General features: G+C 35.7%; 1 long non-coding RNA gene across 12 annotated transcripts; it reads right to left on the bottom strand.

Annotated features, from left to right (window-relative positions):
* Positions 1-13,114: 13,114 nt before the first annotated feature.
* LOC110883810 lies at positions 13,115-18,897 on the bottom strand. 12 transcript variants are annotated; one of them, XR_002560676.2, is made up of 9 exons: positions 18,705-18,894; positions 17,770-17,915; positions 17,447-17,625; positions 17,298-17,352; positions 16,998-17,140; positions 16,506-16,601; positions 15,802-15,918; positions 13,610-13,862; positions 13,115-13,433 (listed from the first exon to the last, which is right to left on the bottom strand). It is a non-coding gene; the product is annotated as an uncharacterized LOC110883810 (long non-coding RNA). The 12 variants fall into 12 exon arrangements; XR_002560675.2 differs by lacking the exon at positions 13,115-13,433 and having other exon boundaries at positions 13,485-13,862; positions 16,011-16,601; positions 18,705-18,897; XR_004878839.1 differs by lacking the exon at positions 13,115-13,433 and having other exon boundaries at positions 13,485-13,862; positions 16,506-16,615; positions 18,705-18,895.
* Positions 18,898-23,912: the final 5,015 nt, after the last annotated feature.

Genomic DNA, 23,912 nt, shown 5'->3' with positions numbered 1-23,912 from the left:
TCGCATGTTGATGTAGCTACACACGTCTGCTTCTTGCACTGCCATGTGACTAGGCGATTTCCTAAAAACTGACATCCAGCCGTTGTGGATTTCCCGTCGATTTTACATCCGCCAAAATCAGAATCACTGAATGCGACCAAGTCAAAGTTATTATCCCTAGGATACCACAGACCGGTGTCGGGGTAAGCCTTCAAATAACGAAAAATCCTTTTGACAGCTGCAAGATGTGAGGCCTTCGGGTTAACTTGATATCTGGCAAGCAGGCACGTTGGGTACATTATATCTGGCCTTGATGCTGTGAGGTACATAAGGGATCCGATCATCGCGCGATAGTATGAAGGACTAACAGGTTCACCCTTCAAGTCAGGAGTTATTCCGTGATTAGTCGGCAGTGGGGTACCAATGGGCGTTGCATCGGACATCTGGAACCGGCTCAAGATGTCTCCAACATATTTAGTCTGATGGATAAATATCCCAGACTCCGTTTGTTGCACTTGAAGGCCCAAAAAGAAATTCATTTCCCCCATAGCACTCATCTCGAACTTATCCTGCATGATGCGCTCGAAATTCCTACACAAAACATCATTAGTAGAACCAAAAATAATATCATCAACATATACCTGAACCAGAAGAAGATCTCCATCTTGTTCTTTGATGAAGAGAGTACAATCGATAAGACCTCTTCGAAAACCGTTCTCCAGCAGATATGTAGATAAGGTTGCATACCAAGCTCGTGGCGCTTGATGAAGACCATAGAGAGCTTTGTTGAGCAACCAAACCCTATCAGGATGGACAGGATCTTCAAAACCTGGAGGCTGTTCGACATATACCTCTTCTTCAACCACACCATGTAAAAATGCACTTTTGACGTCCATCTGGTAAACCTTGAATCCTTTGAATGAGGCATAAGCCAGAAAGATCCGAATAGCTTCCAGACGTGCAACTGGTGCATAGACTTCGTTGTAGTCGATCCCTTCTATCTGACGAAAACCTTGAACGACTAAACGAGCTTTGTTTCGAATAACCACTCCACGGTCGTCTTTCTTGCATTTGAAGACCCATCGAGTGCCAATCTTCTTGTAGTTCTCAGGCTTTTCAACAAGCTTCCAAACACCAAGCTTGTGAAATTGCTGTAATTCTTCTTGCATGGCTTCAACCCAAGCACTGTCTTTCAATGCTTCTTTCCACGACTTTGGTTCTTCTTGTGACACGTAACACGCGAAGGACCAGTCATTTTGTTGACCAGATTCTCTTATAGCTGAATACAAACTAGCATTCCGGTTGTTTCTCAGCTGATTACGCGTCTGCACACCGCGATGGACATCTCCTATGATATTCTGCTGGGGATGGGTATCGTGAATCCTCATTTCAGGATTATCCGGTACACGAGCATTGATACCCAAATTGTTCAGATTAAGATCAACAACCAACTCCACACCAGGAATGTGAGTAGAGGTGGATGCATTTCCTTCAGCAGTATCTACATTCTGCGTATGAGGTGTATCTACAGAAGCACCTTGAACAGGAGCAGCTGGAGCTGAAGATCCTTCAGCTGCATCATGATATTCATCATCTTCAGAAGAGTCATTATAATCAGCAGCATCTTCATAAACCTCATTTTGAACCATATTGTTGACAGACGTAGAAGCTTGAGGGTCAACAACAATAGGTCTAACCAATGGCGAGACAGTAGCGTTGTCACTTTCCAACAACATCCGAGCCGCTGCTGATTCTTCATCAAAGGTTGGCAGATTGAAGGAGTCAAATAGTCCATCATAATCGAACATCCACGGATCACCCGGAGCCCTAACAGGACTCGTGTACCTTTGAACCCTAACTTCGCTCCATAGCTCAATCTTTTTAGTAGCTAGATTCCAAACACGAAAATTCGGAGTAGCATATCCAAGGAAGAAACCCTCGATAGCTTTTGCACCAAACTTTCCATCCGGCTCAATCATAGTACAAGGAGCACCAAACGGTTCAAGGTAAGAAAGATCCGGTTTCCTTCTCTGAAGGAGTTCGAAACAAGTCTTGCCATGTCTCTTTACTGTAAGAACTCTGTTCAACGTGTAGCAAGCAGCCGATACAGCCTCTCCCCAGAATTGAATAGGGAGTTCCGACTCTACTAACATTGTTCTTGCAGTTTCAATAATAGTCCGATTCTTCCTCTCAGCGACACCATTTTGTTGTGGAGTATAACGAGAACTGTACTCATGAAGAATGCCTTTAGAAGTACAAAACTCATCCATAACTTGATTCTTGAATTCGGTTCCATTGTCGCTTCGGATCCTTTTTACTTTCAACGTATAGAGATTTTCCAACATTGTAAGAAGATCCTTGAGGATGCCAGGAGTTTCACTCTTGTGTGCCATAAAAGATACCCAAGAAAATCTAGAGTAGTCATCAGTAACTACTAAACAATAAGCATCACCAAACGTTGTCTTATGCTTCATAGGTCCAAAAAGGTCCATATGAAGACGTTCGAGAGGCATGCTGACAGTGTTGATTTTCTTCAAAGGGTGAGACTTCTTCGTTTGCTTCCCCTTTTGGCACGAGACACAGATATCTTGCAAATGAAAACTTCTTACAGGCACACCATTCACAAGATTATTTTTCACCAAATGGTTCATCTTCCTCAAGTGAATGTGTCCCATTCTTCTGTGCCAAGATATAGACTCCTTTTCTGTGGCTTTTGAGACAAAACAAGTAACTTGTGCAGATGTTGTAATCGCCTGGCTCATGTCGAGAATATAAAGATCATTAACTCTCGGAGCCGATAAGAGAATCCATTCTTGTGGAATTTTGAATCCAGGTTTCAGCACATAGCAGCCAGCGTCATCAAAAATCACTGAGAACTTTTTATCGCAGATTTGCGACACACTCAGAAGATTGTGATCAATTTGCTTCACATAATTGATCTTGTCAAAACACACGATGCCATTGGAGATACTTCCTTCTCCAGTGATGTACCCTCCTTTATCACCCGCAAAGGCAACATACCCTCCTCTTATATTTCTCACGTCATACAGGAGCCGTAAGTCGCCAGTCATGTGCCTGGATGCTCCACTATCAACAATCCAATGACTATTAATAGTTCCTCCTAGAACATCCTGCACATGTCAATTAAACACATCAGTTGAGAATGGGGACCCAAGCCTTAGTGGTCTTGGGTCGTCCCTTGGCATCACGATACGTAAGCTCTATCTCTTGATGGTTTTCAAGAACAACTGCTCCCCCTGAATTGTCACCCGACTTAGGTAACCAAGTTTGTCTGTGTCCACCAGTTTTTGAAGATTCTGGTTTTACAGGTTGTGACACTCTTGGTTCCTTTTGTACTGTTTTAACTTCAGATTTTAAAGCTTTTTCAACAGTTTTTATGTTCTTACGTCGTTGTTTAGTTTCTTGTTCTTTTACAGTTCGTTTGTCTTGTTTAGGTGAAACTGACCGACGTTGAGGGTGAACTGTTTCAGGTGGAGTTTTCTCAACAACTTTCTTCTTTGGAGCATTTGGGCAATTTCTAATAATGTGCCCAATTTCTCCACATTTGAAACAAGTTCTCCTTTCAACAGACTTAGGAGAACTTGATCGACTACCAGATGTTGAGCCTGTAGAACCTGAGGTACTTGCTCTTTCATCACACCCGTTTGTGTGTTGGGTGTAATTGTTATCACTGTTTCTTTTCAAAATCTTGACTTGTTGTACAAAATCAGTGTTTGATTTGTTTTCAAAAGTCTCGATTTTATCTGTACCTTTTGATGCTACAAACTTAACATCTTTTACTTTCTTCACGTAACGAGCTCCTTTTGATTCAACCTTAGCCTTTGGCTTTGGAGCTCGTTGAGGTTGTTTACCTTTAGAAGCAGTCGGTTGTTGAGTGGTTGGAGATTTTTGATTACCAAACTGTTTTCTAATCTCAGCCTTAGGAATTGGATCACATTGTGTTACCACAATTCCCTGAAGTGTTTTTCCCAAAAATTTGTTTGTATTGTCTTCAAAGACTTTGTCAATCAAAGATTTATTTACATTTTTAATTGGAAAAACATGATCTGAGTAGATTTTATTGTCTCCAACCAAAGTGTACAACACATTACTGCTTTTAACAGTAGACACACCTGTCTTATCAACCTTGACAGGATCAATCACTTGCTTCTCAACAGATGGAAGCTCAGGAGTATCAGGATCACAGAGAATGTGATTCTCTCGTGGAATATCTACTCCTTTCATCTTGCCAAGTGATTTATCCTGATCACTTACAGCCACTTCTGATTCATCATCCGATGTCTCATAGTCCTCGATAATTGGAGGACTTTGCTTCATGGATGGTGAAGCTTCTTGTTCGTTAGAGGCTGTGTTTGAAGAATTGTCCGGTTTGAACCCAAGGCCAGTAGTAAACTCCTCAACATCAAGAGGCACACTGGGTTCATACCGAGGCATTTCTTCCTCATCAGGCATCTTGGTATAGTTGTTCATCAGGGGGGGCGGACATTTGTTATACCCTATGCCTTTCTGGTTTCCTTTTAGTTGTTGAACATCGATGATGTGATCAAGCACAAATCGGGAGTTAGAATAACTATCCAATTTCTGTTTGATCGCATCATGTTCGCATTGGGCAATGGCTAATTGCTTTTTAGTTTCTTCCACAGTGTTAATATATTCATTTATACTTACTTGCTTGTGGTAAACTACTTTGTTAACCTCGGACACATTTTTCTTTAAAGTCTCTATTACAGATTTAAATTCTTTTTCATTCCGGGTTAAAGCCATGTTTGCCTCTTTGCATTTCGATAGTTCAATAACCAAATTCTGGTTATGACTATGAAGCTTTTCTGATTCAAGCTTCATCTCTGCACATGATTTACAAATAATAGGAGCAGGAGGTTCAGAAGTTACCTGACTAGTAGAGGCTGAGCCGTTTGCCATAAAGGCAGATTGAAAAGAAAAAGCTCCATCTTCAGAAAATAGCTTTTCCATTTCCTTTGATGTAGCAGCAGCCTTCCTGATCAGAATTGATTTCTGACATTTAAGCTCATCAGCTTCATTCAGTAGCTCCTGAATATCATCATCTCCTTCTTCATTCACATCAGGCTCTGAGTGATTATCCCCAGAAACAGAGCCTTCTTCATCTGAACTGCCAGAATAACCAGAACTGTCATCGCTTCCAGAAGATTCTTCTTTTTGAACCTGCTCGATGACCTTAGCATACAGTGCAGTTCCACTTCCCTGATCACCTTCACCAAACTGAACTGACCAGTCACATCCTTCATCAGCTTGAACTGCCAAAGCCCGATTGTGATTGGTAGTTCCAGGCTGTCCCTGATTGTTATTCACTGCCACCATCCTCCGTTCACGGTTTTCTTGTTGGGCATTCACATTTGTCTGGTTTCTGAAAGGGTTGTGATTGCCGTGTTTTGTTGGTCGAGTGCACTCACGTTTAAAGTGCCCTTTCTCGCCACAATTAAAGCACGTGACGGCATTAATATCAAACCCATACTTCGTGTTTTTCTTTCCTTCCAACGAAGTTCTTCCAGTTCGTGCCATGAAATCTTTTGCCCTTCTAACCGCACTAGCAAAAGCCCATTTAATATCCATCAACTCCATTTCTTCCTTGTCGATCTGATCATAATCTTCATTGGTCATGTTGATGTTTCCAAGCTGACCTGCTACCAAACCACAGTATGCACTGACCATGGTGTTGATAATTTCCATATGTTCCTTAGCAACTTCAATACTAAGGTGTGAAAGATTTGAGTTGTCGACTCGGATTGTGTGATGACTTTGAGGTTGAGGTTGAGGATTGCTTGTATAGTGAGCTTGCTGTTGTTGTTGAGGTTGTGGTTGTGACTGTGTTGGAACAGGAATGTAGGACCTCGGATCGAATTGAGGTTGTGGTGGAGCAGCTGTTGATTGTGAAAACGGAAAGGAACTTGAAGTTGTATTGGACACAAATGCAGTCTGCAGCTTAGGTTGCTGTTGCTGAGCTGCAGCAGATCTTGCCAAAACATCGAATCCTGGAAGATACATTTCCGTATTCTGAGGAGCTGGAGCACGCCTTGCTTTCCTAATTTCTTCATCATTTTTATGTTCCAGCTTTTGAATGAACTCATAGATGTTGACTTGATCTAGAGTTCCAGTATGCTTCAACAGTTCAATGAAGGAACTCCACTTTGGAGGTAAGGCGTCAGCAAATCTACTCACCATTTCTTGCTGAGTAGCGACAACTCCATAAGCACACATCTCACTAATCAAATGATAGAAACGTGTGATCATATCATTCAGAGTCTCGTTTTCCAAAAACTGAAAAGACTCAAACTCTTTCTTTAACAAATCATGTCGAGATTTTCTAGCAGCTGCATTGCCTTCTCCTCTAGCAACTAAGGCATCCCACAATGCTTTCGTGGTCTTGCAATATGAGAACTGATGGTAGATGTCTTTGTTGAGTGCTTGAGTAAGTGTGGCAAAGGCCTTTTTCTCCAATTCATAAGCCTTCTTGTCATTTTCAAGCATATTTGCATAACCTTCTGAAGTTGACGCAGCAGTCTCAAGATTAGTATTGAACGCATTGATGAAACACGTCCAAAGATCAGTGCTTTGTCCCTGAACATATGTGTGAAAACGGTTTTTCCATGATGGAAAATCGTTCATATGGTTCAACTTAGGTGGACGATTGTTGCTGCCAGTTTCACTTTCACTAATCAGAAGGTTCTGAAGACTTTGACTTTGATTGGATACCAAAGCCCATTGACTTGGACTGATTGATGGCTGTGGTACCATACTTTTTGCCCAATCTGCAGCAGTCACTAACTCTTGATTGTTTCGTGAGTCCAAACTCCAATCCCATGGACTTGTACAGCTCATTTTGATCAAATAGAAATACCAAACCTACACACCACAAACTGTTAAGTGTAAAACAGATAAGGATTGAAAGGTCCAACCTGTTCGAAAGATCAATACTTGTTCGAATGATCAACAGGGTTCGAAAGATCCTTGTTGAGTTTCGAACAAAACTTCGAAGGATGACTTCGAAAGATTGATTTATACGAAGGATCCTTATCTTTCGAAAGATAATTTCGAAAGATTCTCCTTATGTTTCGAACACAGGTCTCGAAAGATGACACTTGTTCGAAGAATCAACAGTGTTCGAAGGATCACTGTTGATGGCTCGAACAATAACCTCGAAAGATAACCTTGAAAGATTCACCCAACACGAAGGATCCTTATCTTTCGTAATGAACAGTGACTCGAAGGATGTATCTATCGAAAAGATTCCTTGACTCGAAGGATAACACACTGACTTCGAAGGATGTTCGAAGGATGGTTATCTTTCGAATCTCCTTGATCGAAGGATGATCCTTCGAGCTCGAAAGTTATCTTTCGACGTCTGACACACTGCCGAAAGTACTGATGGGTTGGTGAGAAAAGTGACAGGTTGGTGTACCAACTTTCGGCAGAAGGATGTTCTGCCACCAACTTTTCACCAAACAATTTGACTTTCAAAAAGTTTACCCAAAATGGCAACCTTATCCCCAAGAGCAGTCACCGGAGACAAACCGGAAGAATGGCCGGAGAAATCAAAGTTTCACAAAACAAATTTTATGATTACCCAAACCGACCCTGAACACTCCCGAAGGTTTAGAAACCGTTTTTCAGTTTAAACAAGCAAGAAAACCACCAAAAACGGGTGCTAAACCAAGTGTTCAAACACACCAAGAACTTGAACAAACCGGTTTTAAACAAGGCAAAGAGCGAGGCTCTGATACCACTTGTAGGTCCCTTTTTCTCGGAGGATCGAGAACAACCTAAACCTTGTTATACTAACCCACTAGCGAGTGCGGAATCCAAGCTAGTAGGCAAACCGGGATGAAGCAAGAACAAACACAAGAACACACAAAGTTCACCGATTAACACCACTGTATTAATACGTATGAAGGTTACGGTTACAAGCACAATGTTTACAAAACCAAAGATGTAAACTCTCAAGTGTGTGTGTGTGTGTTTCCAGCAGAATGCTCTCAAGCTCTCTATCTCTTGTCTGTGTGCTCTCTGTCTAACACTAACACACTGCATGGGTATTTATACCCATACATAGCAGATCTGGTCGAAGGACTCGATAGATGGTCCGAAGGATCATCTATCGATGACAGGGAGCTCGAACGATCAGCATGGACATCGAAGGATCATCCTTCGATGTCTAATGGTTGAACCATGGTCGAACCATATCTTTCGAGCACCTCGAAGGATCAGTTGTATCCTTCGAGGCTATCCTTCGATCCAGACAACATCATGTTGTCCAAGTCAAACTAGGAGGATAGTTGACTTGGTCAACTTACAGACTGACTTAGGACATCGTTTTCATACAGACCGAACACAGACAAAGTACAGACACAAGTGCACCAACATAAGGGTCAATCAAAAACCTAATTAAACTACGTAGATATCGTAAGTAGGGTATCGTATCATGAGGAATTTGTCAGTGTTAAAGAAATTAATTAAAAACTGCTATCTAATTCAGGGGTTTGTTTGTTTGATTGCAAAGAGAACACAATTTGTCACGAAAAGTGTTATCCAAACGCCATTCAAGAATGCTCGTGTGCGATAAATGCAATACACAACCAGCATTTGTTAGACGTGTTGAGGAAAAGCTTTCACTCTGTCAAAATTGTGATTGGGAGGGTCACACGGTGATGGTGTGGTGGTGGTGTCGATGGTGGTGGGGGATACATGTGGTCTAGAGAGAGAAAGAAAGATGAGAGAGATGAATGTGCAGAATGTTTAAAGATAGAGAGTAAAAGATAAGGGGGGAGAGAGATATATAAGAGAGAGAGAGAAAAAAAATCTAATAACAATTTATTTTTTTATTTTTAAATTATAAAGGTATTTTGGTCATTTAACAATACTTAACCAACAAATTCTAACAGTGTTAGAAATTTGGACTCAAATGGTTAATTAGAAAAGTGACTGACTATAGGGACTCAGAGTGTAACGCCCTGCTTTTTCATACTTTCCATATTTAGAAACCGTTGCTTGTATTTCTATTTTTGGAAACTTTGTATTCTTGTATTCGTCGTTTCATTATAATCGTTGTAAAATCCGAGACTTGGATCATAATGAAATTCGCATTTTCGTTACATTTATGTTATATACACTTCATACATGTTTATACGTTTAAAACATTAAACATGTGATACTTTGTTCATCCTATGTGCTAATTATCTCAACTTGCAAGCATATGCCCCATAAACTCAATTTATGTGAAATACGACACTTATTCTCGACAATTATACACGTTTATACTTGTTTTATATTTGGTTTATGATTATTTGCATAACATACCCTTGGTTATGATTATTGTGCTTAAAACATCCAAAATACACCTTAAAACATCAAATTATGAAGTCTAGGGGTGAAAAATGTCAAAATATCAAACTTGAACCCAACCCAAACTCCCTGGCGGCCCGCGAGCCCGTCTGGTCGAGATCAGACTTAATCAGGCTCGTTTCTTTGGCGGGTTTTGGTGATTTGTTTGAATTTAAGCTTGTTTTTCACATTAATTACTCAACTACAACCTAACACTTCCCTATAAAAACCAACTATCCTCCACACATTTTTCACTTTACAACATTCACAAAACACTCTCAAATCTATCTCAAATTTGTTGTTAATCAGAAGTACAATCAGAATCATATCAAGACACTTATGTGAGCATAACTCACTCATTTCTTATTCTTTTTCATTGATTCTTTTTCTCAATCACTTGAAACAACCTAAGGGATGATTCCTCAGGTTTTCCATGGAAAACAAGGTCTGGAACATCACCAAAACATGCTCCAAAGTGAACAAACTTTCTGTTTTGATTTAAACTTTGTTAAACTAGCTTGAACTTGAGGTTTCTCATACACATTCCTATGTCCTTATGCTCATAATCAATTGAATGGTTAGTTGGGATTAAAAACAAGGTTGTGACACTTAATATCAGAGGTTAAAACCTCATAAACTTTCTGTTTTGATTAGGGTTTAACCCACAAGTAATGAACAAGCTTCAAGCTTGATATTTGTGTGATTATAGGACTAGCTTGAGCTATCCTAATTAAAAATCCACACATTACTTGGTGATTTCCTTAGATTAGTTGTACTTATTCATTCTTTATTTGTATGTTCATGACCCTCCTTGATTGTTTATGACATCAAGTGTAGTGGTGAACACCTAAGAGGTACCTAAATGGAAGACTTGTTCTTCCTACCTCATGCATGACTTGTATGAATTATACAAGAGGTTCTTAAATGGAGGATTCATCCTTCTACTTCATGCTTGACCTATATGATATTCTAACATCTATATGTAACTTATATACCATTCAAATAACCAAACTCTTGACGATGAACAAGTGGTCATTCGTCAAGATAGTAGGTTACATCATCTTAGACTTTGACAACTTGTCACGATTCTAATGGGCTTTTGTCCCATGAAAACATTTAAACTCTTCTGAGTTTCATAGTGTCAAGAACAAGTATCATGAGTGCTAGATGATTATTTTCCCATATGTTATTTTCGTATGATTTAAACCCCGAATCTTTAATCTTCCGTTAAACTCTCCATACTCACACACCTATGTTTCTTTGTGTAGAAGGACAAGGTGCTCCAATCTAATCTACCATCAAACACTCGCGGGATATCAAGTAGGAAGCTTGCAAAACCGTGAGTATACTCGATCCCGTTTTACCTTTTATCACTTTTGGGTGCAACATGTATGTTATACAAAATCACATGACACTTAAACTATTTTGATCACACTCTATTCATGCTTTAACATGAAACTATATGATGCTTGTTAGACTTGTATGCTGTGTAAACTATTTGTGTCGATATATGTTTCATTAACTTTGCTAGCCTACCTTAACAATTATAGCGCTATAGGATTAATGCACCTCCCACGAAACTTGGGGTATTGTTAAGTTAAACATGTTAACCTCCCGTTATTCTTTGGGATAGGCTATATTAACGCGTTGGATTCTTGGGTTTGAACATATAGTACACCGTTTCAGCATGCTAGTAGACTTGCATATCGTGATTCATGTTGGATATGGGACTTCAAACGATTTTATTCTATATTATGCTATGTAACAAAACTTGTTTACTCGCCAACTTTTTGTTGATATATTTTAATACATGTTGCAAGTTAATTGATGAGATGATGTTGAGAAGAAATGCAATTTAGGTGGACTTAGATACACACCTAGATTAATTTATCATTTGGATATTATATTTGTTTTGAAACAATTATTGTCTTTTATTGAATTTTGTATGACAATTTAGTATTGAAATGAAATTTGAATTTAATTTATGAAGTTTTGAGCAACTTGTTCGTCTCATCCCGATGTTTCCGCCATCGGTTGAGGTGTGACACAGAGCGTTAAACATTTTGATTTTGAACTCATGTGGTTAAAACATCTAAAACACAGAAACTTAAAAAGTAATACCCTTACATAATGCTTTTTTAATTTAAGTGTGATGTTTTTTAAATTAATGAAATGGTTTTTTATTTTTTAAAGTTTGAAATTAATTATAAAAAATTTAAAAAATAATAATTGACTAATGATGAGGTAGGGGCTTTATGACTACACCCTCTTGTAATACAAAACCCCACAAAGTCCCTCTATAACGCGTTTCGGCACTTGTCTCATAACGCCTTCAAAGAGTCTTTATGACTACACATCGTCTAACGAGTGTGAAGCGCATTCACTCTACTCAAGCCACTTCTCTATTTTGAGGCTTGTGAATTTATTAGGAGCTAAAGAAAAAGTGTCCCACTTTCTCTTATTTAGCCAATCATATTTTTACACATCTTTTTAGTTTAAGTAATTCTTGTATTATTTTAATGGATAATGATTAGTGAAAAGTTGTGACTTGTGAAACCATTACACACGAATGATCCAAGATTCTTTTTCAACTTTTTTTATTTCATCAACTAGGTTAGAACGCTGTGTATTATACGGGTTGAATAAATGTAATTTTATATATTAAATAATAAATAGTTATATATTTATGAACCACGTATATTGTATGGGTTAAATAAATGTAATTTTATATATCAAAATAATAAAAAATAGTTATATCTTTAAAAACCATGTGTATTACACAGATTAAATAAATGTAATTTTGTATACTAAATACTAAAAACGTCGTATCTTTTAAAAAACCCATGTATAATCGGGTTGAATAAATCTACCAAATAATAAAAATATTACATCCTTAAAAACCCCGTATGTTACACGTGTTGAATAGATCTAAAAAAGAGTTATATCTTTAAAAACCATGTGCATTACACATCTTAAATAAATGTAATTTTGTATATTAAATACTAAAAACGTCGTATCTTTAAAAAAACCCGTGTATAGTGGGGTTAAAAAACCTACCAAATAATAAAAAATTGTATCCCTAAAAACCTCGTGTATTACACATGTTGAATAAATCTAATTTTACATAGCAAATGATAAAAAGTTATATCTTTAAAAACTTCATGTATTACACGTGTTATATAAATGTAACTTTGTATAGTAAATAATAAAAAAAGTTATATTTTTAAAAACCCTACGTTTTACACGAGTTTAATAAATATAATTTTGTATACCAATTAATAAAAAAAGTTATATTTTTAATAAATTAGGATAACTGTTAATATTAATTTATTATTTATATATTTAATATAAGATAAATAGGAAAGAGACATATTTGTTTTAAAAATATATCAAATTAACAATTTAGATTTGAGGATAATATTTTATTAAAGTATGATAAGATTTAATATAAATTTATTATTTATTTATTTAGTTAATATAAGATAAGTATAGATTTGATGATAACTTCTATGAATGACACATGTCCAAAACTTGGTTTCTTTTATTATAGTAGACTAGTAGTAAGACCCGTGTGCAAACACAGGTCGTTTTTCGAAAACCATGCCGAATACATTAAACAACGAATCACTATATATATTTTTTTTAAGGGAACTACTTTCCCGAATGTTCATATCTGTTGGAAATGTGCTTATTAAACTTCGATATAGAAGCTGTAAAACATCAAATGAATATACTAACAAACTTAAAATCTTTACTTTGAAAAAATCAATACATGAAATACAACTTGACTTTCAACAAACATTAACTACGATCAAACAGCCTAATAAACTCCTAACATCTGCTATTAGCCTAAGCACTGTTACATTGTTAACCTCTGTTGAGCAAGCATCTGTTGAATATCATCTGTTGGTCTTTAACATCTGTTGAGCCATAGCAGACCTTTGCTTCTTCAGATTTTGTCTTCATCAGCAGAGTTTCACTTTGGCAGACCTTTGGATCAGCAGACTTTATCTTCAAGCAGATGTTCTCTTTTGGCAGACTTTAGCTTTGTCAGACCTTTGGAGTAGCAGATGTTGAGTCTTTGTCATTAGGAGGAGCAGATTCATAAATATATGTGCAAACAAGGGTCGTTTCTTAGAAAACCATGCATACCATATTGTATAAAACGACGAATGACTATACATTTTTAAGGTTTAATTAAAAATAGATTATAAAAAAACAGAACGTCTTTTAAATAACAAATAAAAGGGAACACCTTTTAAATAACAATCGAGCAAACATTGTTCTATATTCCGTGATCGTAAACCTTGAAACATCTCTTGATGCAAGATCCTTCATTGTTGGGTATAACTCATGCCTCGTTACATGCCTTTTTGCCTCGGCTTCAACTCTAAAACGCGCCCTTATCTTTTCCTCTCGGTATTCCATGATGCTTTTCAAAATACTCAAACCGAAACCGCGGATTACATTCACTATTTCGATATAAATCCATGTTCTTCACAAATCATCTGCAATAGAAAAGAGAGGAACTATGAGTCTATGATCACCTTTGGCTCATCAACTTGTTTGAGGAAATGACTTTTTCAAATCAAAGCCTCATCATGAACTAAACTGTTATACACCACTTTTAAAAATGTTAACCAAAAACAAATTATGAACATCTTGAATTGACAAAAATCGAATATATAAAGTTTTGGCATGGCGGTTTTTTTTACTTTTCTTAGTCAATGAACCAGGTGAACATGGGGTCCAAAAGTGCATTTACTGGAGTCATTCCCATTTTCTCTTCTAACTTCTTACTATCTTGGGTAAATTACACTTTTCGTCCTTTATGTTTGTATTGAATTGCAATAGATGACCTTTAAGTTTAATAATTACAGTCACAATTCTTTATTTGTAAAACTTATTACACCATAGGTCCTTTAACACTAACGTGGTTAAAATTTTAAGTTAAATTTGATAATGTGCTTTGCACATAAGGGTAGAATAGTAATTTTACTTATTTGTTAAAAAAATTAAAATTATATATAAATACACATCAAACCCTAACTCTTTCTTTTAGGTATTTCTCTCTCCCTCTTTCTCACTATCTTCAACCAACCTGCACAACCACTAAAACCAGCTATCACCACCATATCCCAGCCACCAGCACTACCGCATCCAGTAACCACCGCCACCAAATCCGTCCACCAAACCCCACCACCTCCACCCGGGTTTGAATAGATGAGAAAATGGGTAGGATGAGGCTCAAAGCTTCGAAAAAGCTTTCCAGCCACCGATAGATCTGAAGTGCTGTTGTTGATGACGGTTTTTTAATCGCATATAAGTAGTGTCGTTGCTGATAACAGTTTCGTTGTTGACGGTGGCGCCGTTTTTGTCCTGTTAGATCTGAAGATGAGTTTTAAATCTAAGCAACACTTTAATCTCAGATTTAGCCCACATTGTTCAAAGTGTAAAAGGGTTTATGATTTACAGAATTCAAAACCCATAAATGGGTTGAAAGTTGAAGGGATTGATTCAGAAATTAGCAGCAAGATTGTGAGATTGGATGAATTAGTTGTGGGCGATTTGAAGATTCATGAAATTATTGATTTTGAGGGGTGATTACTAGTATTTCAAATGCTGAATTTGTTTAGCAGACGATTTGAAGAAGAGTTGTTTTCTCATTTAATTTTAAATCTACATGAAAGTAATAAGTGTAATTTAACTAAAATATAATGATGATATAGAAAAAGAAAAATTCCAAGAACAGATGTTTATTGCGTTATTTGGTGAGCTTTCATGTGGACTTTAGAAACTCAGATCTGATTATAGTGAAAGTGGTGGTAGATGGAGTGCAGGGTTTGGAACTTTGGATGGTTGGAGAGAGGAAGGGGGAAGGAGGTTTATGTTTTTTTTATATATATATTTTTTTAAATCTGATTTGTTTTATTATTTAAATTTATTTTAGATAACTAAATGAGTAGAATTACCAATCTGCCCTCATGTGCAAGGCACATACTATATTTAACTGAAAATTTTAACCAAGTTAAGAGCAAAGGACGTAGAGTGTAATAAGTTTTACAAATAAAGGATTGTGACTGTAATTATTGAACTTAAAGGTTATCCATTGCAATTCAATACAAACATAAAGGACGAAAAATGTAATTTATCCTCCTATCTTAAACCACTGTTTGCAAAAAATGTCTGTTTGACCAAAGTCAAACCACTGTTTGTAAAATATGATTCTTAGTGGTTCAAAAGTTTGTTGACCAAAGTCAAACCACTGTTTTAACCCAATAGTGGTTTCGAACATCTGTTTTCATCCATCCGTTGACCAAAGTCAACAGATGTATCAACCACTGTATCAACATATGTATCAACAGATGTATCGACAACAGTGGTTTTAAATTGATGAGCATTAGTTATGAAAAAAAATACAAAATCATATTGAAGAAATGCACTTACTTTGGCATATCGGGATCATCGACGTCTCCATCGTTATAACCACCATCACCTTGATGCTTAACCATTTGTAGTTTATCATTTTTCTTCTTTCTCAAGTTCCCTTGTTGAAACTTTCACCTGTTTGAAGAGAATAGCAATATGACTCCATAAATAAATTAAACGAAACATGGAACTGAACATGCAGCATGATTTGGAAGAAAGGTGCATACATCTTCAACTGGAATCACATCCTTAACGCTTTCATTTTCTTCTTTTTTCTAAAAAAACAGTTTAGTATTGTATTTTTGGTGCTGAAAAAATGGTTTGCAATTCATTTTTTTATAGGCAGTAATATTTGTTGGTAAAAAAATCTAGTCTAATCAGCAATAAAACTAACAAATGGAAAAAAGAAAACAAATAATTCCCCATTAAAACCCCTAAATCGAATCTAGACTCCATTGATATAGTCCTGGTGGTCTCTAATCCTGATCGCTGGCAGGCCTTTCACCAATGAGTGACTGAGATCTAGCAGCATATAACGTTAAGCTCTACATAAATCAAAGGATAAGACGATAAATGGAAATGACAAACGAACAAAAAAGTCACGGCAGGCCTTTCAGCGATGAGTGACTAAGTTATTACCAAAATACCTTTTGCAACAAAGTCTCAAACATGCAGAATTCAAAAGTGAGCACGAACTGAAAAAGAGAAGTTTAAACCATTACTTGATGAGAGAAGCTTCGATTTTGTTTCAAATTTATCGTTGCCCTCTTGCCCTCTGAATCCAATAGCAAAACGTTCTTTTCTAAAGGACAAGATTCCTGCACACAAGAAGCTTCAAACATTAATACATCTGAGTGAGATTGAATCTGGAATCCATTTGCTCTATCTTTCGAAAACAAACAATATAAAATTAATTGTCATTTAGGTGGGTTGAATCAACTATTTCAGGAAGCTTCCAAGTTTTGGTCTTGTCAGAACCATCCACAGTTTAGGTTTAGTATCCAAATATATTTCCACTTCGGTTAGGTTATTTGAAAACACTCCACATTTGTGTTCAGTTGCTTAAGTTATATGAAAAAAATCCAAAAAAAAGTGTAAGAGTTATATATTATTGTTTTTTTTTAATTTTTATGAAAGATGCCAAGTTTCAAAATCTTAATATGTCGAATAGGCGACTACTATCATTAGGAAACGGATTATAACACATTACATACCTGAATCTGACTTCATACTCAGAAAAAGATGGCAGCTTCATTTTATTCGGTGCTGCACACAAGATGGGCCCTTCTTCATATTGTCAATCAGCCTTTCTGCCGGTGACCACTCCGGTTTTCTCATCTAGAGTTGCAAAGTTTTACTGAGCGATTGTCAGCAAAATGAAAATCGACATCAAATGTGATCGAGAACCATGAAATAAGCTACAAAAGTTATATTTATCGTGCATTTGATCAACTAATACTCAACTTCTACAACTAATAATATCATTTTTGTTTACAAAACACTTGTGGACAGACCTTTTCCTTTCACCAATGAGTGTGACTGAGAGCTAGCAGCATATAATGTTGAGCTCTACATAAATCAAAGAATAAGATGATAAATGGAAATGAGAAATGAACAAAAAAGTCACGGCAGTCCTTTCAGCGATGAGTGACTAAGTTATTACCAAAATGCCTTTTGCAACAAAGTCTCAAACATGCAGAATTCAAAAGTGAGCACGAACTGAAAAAGAGAAGTTTAAACCGTTAATTGATGAGAGAAGCTTTGATTTTGTTTCAAATTTATCGTTGCCCTCTTGCCCTCTGAATCCAATAGCAAAACGTTCTTTTCTAAAGGACAAGATTCCTGCACACAAGAAGCTTAAAAAAGTGTAAGAGCTATATATTATTGCATTTTTTTAATTTTATGATAGATGCCAAGTTTCAAAATCTTAATATGTCGAATAGGCGACTACTATCATTAGGAAACGGATTATAAAACATTACATACTTGAATCTGACTTCATACTCAGAAAAAGATGGCAACTTCAATTTATTCGGTGCTGCACGCAAGATGGGCCCTTCTTCATATTGTCGATCAGCCCTTCTGTTTCTTTCTAATACTCAAACATATCATAAATCCCCACATTCTCTAATCTATGCAACAATAAATCAAAATTAACCACCAGGGTCTTAAACTTAAAATATCCTGTATTGTAACCATAACCCAACCCTATCTGTTTCTTTCTAATACTCAAACATATCATATCAGTTAGACAACATAAATAAACATAGTTCCTTGTATTTATCTTTTTTTCTCAATCCAATACCAAAACAAATCAATACACCAATCACCTTACCAATTTACCATACAATCATAAATTCATGATCTTATCAATCCATCAACTTAAACCAATATTAATCACTTAACATAACATAAGTTATTAGTAAACTGTATATACAACTCAAAGATTTCAACCAACATATGTGACCAACTAACTAGACACCACTTGATTAACAAAAAAAATAAAATAATAATTCATATACAGAATAGGTCGTTGAAATCTTGTAATGTTTTCTTTTAAGATTAGAAAATCCAAATAATCCCCAAACTAAAACGAAGTAAATAAAAGTTTAAACAAAAAATAGCAACAAATCCTCACTTTAAATGGAACAGAATAATAGTTTAAGAAAAAAACAGAGAAGCCCAAAAATTAAATATGTGCAAACTATCATGAACTAATCAACATTTTCCTTTTTACATTTAATATTAATTTAAAATAACGATATGAACGTAGATCCAATATGTTAACTTCAACTTTTTCAATCACAGATTCATAGACATATACAACCTACTCCATTAGAATCATCCAACCAACTGATTTGCCCTTGTGAATGAAATATATTATTTTCAGATTAAAACAAAAAACTTAAACTAAAACATACCTGAAGGGCTGAACGGCTCCGAACTCTTCGACGGCGGCGACTGACCGGGGACGGCGAGTATCTCCGGCGGTAAGATGAGGGCACTCTGAATTTGAGAGAGAGAGAGAGAGAGACAGGATTGAAATTATAGTTTAAATTTTGAAAATGGAGTCAGAACTATATTTGAGAGAGAGAATGGGGGGTTTGAATTTTGAAAATTGAGCCAAAACTTATGTAATGTATTATTGAGGGTATGTTTGGCATGAAGCTTTTAGAAGCTTTTAGAAGCTTCTAGCTTTAAACTTTTAAGAAAAAGCTCATACTCAATAAAAAGCCTTGTTTGGTTGAAGAAGCTTTAAGCTTTTAGGTTAGAAGCTTGAAGCTTTTGGTTGAACGCTACTACTAGTAGCGTTTAGAAGGAGCTACAAGCTTTTAGGGAAAAATGACTATTTTAACCACTAAAAATAAGGAAATTTTTAATGCACAAACTTTCTAAATTTTTAGTTATGTCCATTTTGGTCATTCTATACATTTTATTAAAAGCTCCAGCTACTCTACCAAACACCAAATATATCTAAAAAGCTACAGCTACTAGCTACCAGCTACAGCTACCAGCTTCCAACCACCAGCTACCAGCTTCCAGCTTTCAGCTACCAGCCACCAGCTACTTTTGCCAAACATACCCTGAATATTTTGATGGCAGTGGGTTGGATTTTAAAGTGGGCCAGACCTTTGAGAGAAAGAAGAGGGGTTTGAATTTTGAAAATAGAGTCAAAACTTATGTATTATTGAATATGGGCAGTGGTTTTGATGGCAATGGTTTGGATTTTAAAGTGGGCCAGACCTTTGAAATTTTAATGTAGGGCAGTGGTTTGTATTTTAAAGTGATTTCAAATTAGGCTTTATGATGTAATAATGACATAAGAAAAGCCTTGTTGGACAGTCTCTCATGCTGACACATCAGCTTTTCTTATGTGATTGTGATTTCTCCTTTTATAGAAAGTATAGATAGATTCATATATAATTTTTAAATTAAAATAAATTATTATAATAAAACCAAATATACATTAAATCCTCAATACTAATAATTTAATATTTTATTTATTAAACCTGTGTTATATACGAGTTTGTTTTTATAGGTGGACAGGGTGCAACCCATCTGTACCCGCACCCAATCATTGATGTATGTTGAATTGAACTCGTCGAACCACGTCCACTGGCGATGATGTTTTGACTGCTACCCGAAGACTTGTGTCGTTTTCCACTAACAAACACACACAAGCAAAAATTCTTTCTTTGGTGACTCAAACCTGTGAAGGGTACCCGTCAAACCTACCTGCAAGGGTGGCGACGATATTACCAATCTACAACCATTACCTGGGCAGGGGTACCCGAGGATGCCCGTCCACCCTAACTTACTATGATATACAAGAAAAGTATTTCTTTGATTTGAACGGTGGAATCAACATTAGACAAATCAATGTTACCCGCTAAAATAGAATATAATTTTCTCAAGCAAATACAAATCGATCGTGCTTTCGTTTTGAAAGTACTTGTATAATTATTTTTTGTTTAGAATAAATAATTATTTTAGATTAGGGTTTTCTATTCAGAAAAGGATGGCGGCGCAATTTGTTGCTCGTCTACTTGCTATCCTTATGTAATTTGCCCTGATGATTGGAATGAAAATTTAATTAAAATGTGAATAAATAATACAAATTGTTTTTTTAGTTTATCAAACATAAAATTCAAAACGCTACAAGAATAAATAATATAAAATTTCTTTTTAATTTATCAAACATAAAACTCAAAACGCTACAAACTTAAAACAAAATCTTCTCAGTTCTCAACGTGTAAGGGGTAGGGGAGCTCTAGTGATGGAGTTCCATCACTCACAACATCCAATTAAGTTCCGCCACGTCATCGGACTTTATTCCATCACTAGTGATGGATTTTAATGGAAATGCTCATCATTCACCACACACTCATCTCCATCATCGAACATGTGAAGCATCTTCAATTTTTCACGTGTGATCATGGCAACGCGTGGCAATGTCAATGCCTTATAAGACATGTTGGTGGTGGTGTATCACGAAGAACGCATGGCCAACACTTCATAATGGGGCGCCCATCTCCTTAAAAAAAGACATAAATTCACTAGTACAAAAGTTGTTTTTAGAAGCTGTGGAAATTATTTTTGGAAGCGTTTATGGAGCGCTTCAAAAGTTAGCGCCTCAAAAAATAGGATGTCTTTTGCAGCGTTGTCAAGGTTATTTTAGAAGCGTTTAATTCAAAAATAAATTGAAATAAAAAATAATAACTTTAGCAGCGGTTTTGTCATAAGCTAAAAACAAAATAAATAATATATGATATTAAGAAAACGCTGCAAAATAACCAATGTATTTTTTATTGTATTTCCAGCCAAAATCAATTTTGCTAAAACATCAGTACACCAATTCAAGAAGTTACGAATTCAAATTAAATAACATTAATTTGATAACACTGATTTTGCTAAAACATCAGACAATAAAGAGTACTTGTTGTGAAACAACGACCTAATAGCAACAATGTATAAAGTATAAACATATGAATTAGGATTATAGAGATTATGGAGACAAAGAGGAAATAGAGAATGTAAGAAACTTATTCTTATTGATGTAAAATATGGATCACATATGCCGCTATTTATAGGCTTACAAGATGAGAGTTAAGTACTTAAAGAGATAAGAGTTAAGTACATGAAGAGTCATGATATAATGATAAACATAAATGGATAGTCACACAATAAATAAATATTAATTCATAATACTCCCCCTTGACTATCCACTTGACAAAACTATCCACATGATGATATACCATTCTTTAATACGCTTGGTGATGCTGCCTCGTTAAAAACCTTGCTAGGAAAACCCAGTGGGACAAAACCTCAGCTAAGGGAAAAAGAGTGCAGCGCGTATTGTCTCCCCCTAATACTTCTGGATCAGGTATGTTGCCTCATTAAAAACCTTACTAAGAAAACCTAGTGGGATAAAACTTAGTCAAGGGAAAAAGAGTGCAACTTGAATAAGTCTCCCCCTCATTTTAACATGTATTCTTTAAGTGACGTGTGTACATCTTCCTTGAAAGTCGAATAAAGCTTTTGTAGTGAATGATTTGTCGTTTGATCCCTTAATGTGCAAACCTTTATGTTAAGATATGTTGTATAATCTTCTAACGAGACTTTAGGTGCCTCCTTCCAAAAATTATCATATCCACGACTGTGTTTCGTTACATTCCTGCATCTACAAGACTAACCAAACTTGTTTTGATGGGTTAGTAAAATATAATCAAATATCATTTATACCTGAAATGTTTCTTTGAACTCATTCCAATGTCTCTTCACTTGACAAATGTTATGACAATAAGCTCAAGTGAAAGATATTATAACCATACATAGCTAGCAAAACATATTAACGCACTTATGCATTCAACGATGGTACTTCTAGAATGAGAATATCTACTTTGATAAGAGATGATAATAGGCATTTCTTATAACAAATGACTTAACAACCTTTAACATACATTAAGGTTCAACTATGCCCATACTAAAATATCCAAACATCATCTTCTAGTTGCACTTGGTGGGTTAGTAAAATATAATCAAATATCATTTATACCTGAAATGTTTCTTTGAACTCATTCCAATGTCTCTTCACTTGACAAATGTTATGACAATAAGCTCAAGTGAAAGATATTATAACCATACATAGCTAGCAAAACATATTAACGCACTTATGCATTCAACGATGGTACTTCTAGAATGAGAATATCTACTTTGATAAGAGATGATAATAGGCATTTCTTATAACAAATGACTTAACAACCTTTAACATACATTAAGGTTCAACTATGCCCATACTAAAATATCCAAACATCATCTTCTAGTTGCACTTGGTGGATTGGTAAAATATAATTACATATATACTCGAACTGCAGTACGAGTAATAGTTAGACCGTGCCAAGGTCATTCAAAAATTCTCCCTCTAAAAGTTCGACAATTTCTCTCGATGATGCCTAGACATCATCACTGTAAACTGCGATTATAGTAAACTTTTAAAAGTAGAAGGTCGATAAAACATGGCTAATTTAATCAAACTTATATCCCTCTTTAGGCAAATATCTCGAGTTGTATAACACTCGATCTAACTATTTTAGTCCATACATATTCTATGAACTCGATATAGTACGTTTTTGAGGTTTTGACATCATTAATGCTTCTAGCATTATCAATCCATGAGGGAATTCTTTCCATCTTATCCAAATATGCATGTGCATTCACTCTTTAGAAGTTTTGCTACATAAATTTTCGCATTTAACACATTGATATCTATATCATATGAAAAAATGCCATAAACACTTGCTTTTATCTCCAAAATCCATATTGTACCATGTATGTACACTGTGTACATTGAGTTTCCATAATAACCAAGTACACATTTTCTATGTATGTTTATTGGAGTATTGGTGCACTATAATTACATCCATAAGGTGTTTCAATTAACCTCTTAAGCACTCAAATGCTTTAGAATACTCATGGGGAGTTCCAATTATATTCAATTCAATAACATATACAACATGTATATGTATTCAGATCTGAATTTATATAATAATCATAATATTCTCGAGAACTTATTTTATATGACTTAGTATCAAGTGATACATAACTTTCCTAAGACGCATGTCAATTCTCTTTTATATATTACCAGACTAATAAGATATTGGAAAGTCAATGCATCCACTGGAGAATACGTTTTCTCATAATCAATCATAGGTTTTTGTGAAAATTCTTGTGCCACCAATTTTGACTTATATCACTTAATTTGATTTTCACATGATTTACGTAAAAGACACTTTTGTATCCAACATATTTTACAACTTCAGTTGTATGAACTGTTGGTCCAGAAACTTTCCATTTCATTAGAGAACTAAACTCTGCCTTATTTGCGTCTTTCTATTTTGGCCAATCATTTCTTAATATGTATTCATAGGCAGATCTTAAATCTTGATCCTCATCATTTAATCTTTTTAAGCGCTACAATATATATAAAAGTATAACGACGTCGATTTTTATTTCGATTCCATACATATCTTAGACATGATACAACTTAGTGAGATCTTTTTATTTTCAGGTACCTGAGGTTCTTCTTGAACCATCATGTCAATTGTATCTTTAGAAGATCTTATTACTAT

The sequence above is a fragment of the Helianthus annuus genome, chromosome 14 (genome assembly GCF_002127325.2).
Source record: "Helianthus annuus cultivar XRQ/B chromosome 14, HanXRQr2.0-SUNRISE, whole genome shotgun sequence".
Classification (NCBI taxonomy): Eukaryota; Viridiplantae; Streptophyta; class Magnoliopsida; order Asterales; family Asteraceae; genus Helianthus; species Helianthus annuus.
The sequence above is the reverse complement of the archived record's forward strand: the minus strand, read 5'-3'. Positions and strand labels throughout refer to the sequence as shown.